Source organism: Chinchilla lanigera, unplaced genomic scaffold (genome assembly GCF_000276665.1).
Source record: "Chinchilla lanigera isolate Chin_1 unplaced genomic scaffold, ChiLan1.0 scaffold00019, whole genome shotgun sequence".
Lineage (NCBI taxonomy): Eukaryota > Metazoa > Chordata > Mammalia > Rodentia > Chinchillidae > Chinchilla > Chinchilla lanigera.
In genome coordinates, this window is record NW_004955420.1 from 29,395,566 (window position 1) to 29,396,940 (window position 1,375).

General features: G+C 61.7%; 1 protein-coding gene across 1 annotated transcript in view; it reads right to left on the reverse strand.

The window, feature by feature from the left end:
• Positions 1-591: 591 nt before the first annotated feature.
• Positions 592-1,375, reverse strand: part of LOC102009952 — a 7,436-nt gene continuing 6,652 nt past the window's right edge. Inside the window, exon 6 of the transcript XR_001233707.1 lies at positions 592-1,164. The gene's annotated coding sequence lies outside the window, so the exon portion shown is untranslated. The remainder of the gene's footprint in view (positions 1,165-1,375) is intronic.

The following is a 1,375-nucleotide window of genomic DNA, read 5'->3' on the forward strand; positions in this document are numbered from 1 at the left end:
CCTCCCAGCTTCCTAGGGCCCCTCTCGCCAGCCTCGCTGCCTCCGTCCCCCCTCTGGACCGTTAGCCGAAGCCACAGCACAGGCGTCCCTGAGCCTCCACGAGGCCCTGGCTCCACCTGCACCTGCTCGTGGCCGGGCCGTGTGACCTGCTGTGTATGTCCAGCCCTTTCTCTTCATCCTGCCACGCTGCAGCGCTCGGGTCCGCGGTGCACCAGGCCGCTCCTCCACTCCGCTCTAGTGGTGACCGGCCAGCCCACGGGAGCTGGAGCCAGCGCCATGGAGACCCTGCCAGGGCAGCGGGGCAGGCCCAGGCTCAGAGGAGGGGGCAGGCCCACGGCAGGGGCCAGAGATGGCACAGGGGTCCCCACTTGTCCTGGACAGGTCCACTGGGGTCGGCCCAGTCAAGAGAACTGCGGGGAGAGATGGCCTGCTCTGTCTGCACCACAAGTGTCAGAGTGGATGCGGAGGGGGCGTTCAAGGACGCGTTCAGCGCTCGCCCAGGGGAAACTGAGTCAGTCTTCCTAACATCTTTTTCTTCCTACTCTACATGTTACAGGTGTTTGGGGAAAGGAGTTTACCACAGTCTGGGGGTTCAGGGTGGGGACACTGTGCTTTGCTTTAATCCAACCAGCCTTGTCCCACCTCTAAAAAGAAGTACTGGTTCAGTTTTTCCCCATCTAGGCCAACCAGTGCATGACATTTCCCTGAAATGAGACACTAGCCCAGGAATGTTCTGGTGGCCAAGTTCGGGCTGTTAAGGTGGGTTTCTGCAGGCTTCAGGCCAAAAAAACTTCTCCTGCAAAGACAGCACTCCTGTAGTGAGTCTCCTCCTCTAGACTGTGCAGCAATGGCTGGAGCAGCAGCAGCTTCAATTGCACCAGTCTTTGAGCGTCCCCTCGAAGGTGAGGCCTCCACAGAGAAGACCCAGCTGAGCCACGGTGACGTTGTCCTCTCTGTACCACCACGTCCAGCCATGAGAAGTGACACTTTCTACAGTCGAACAAGCGTTGTCCACCCGGTGGGAACGTGCTTTCTCTTGTCGTGGCTCTTAAACCACAAGACTTGCACTGCCCTGCAGATGGCAGCTGGGTCTAGTCTGTGTCCTCCTGGACACTGGATGCAGCACCGTCACCCAGCTTTGTGAGGGGCCAGCCTGCTGGGCTCCTGCCAAAGGAACACCAGCCACCCAGTGCCAGGAGCCTGGCGCTGCTGAGCCCTGGCACAAGCAGCCAGGGTGAGCAAGAGGAGGAGGAGGCTGCACAGAGCCAGGCCCACAGGAGCCACAGGCCCGGGACACGCGCGGCCACACGCCTCCCACCACAGGCCCGGGACACGCGCGGCCACACGCCTCCCACCACAGGCCCGGGACACGCGC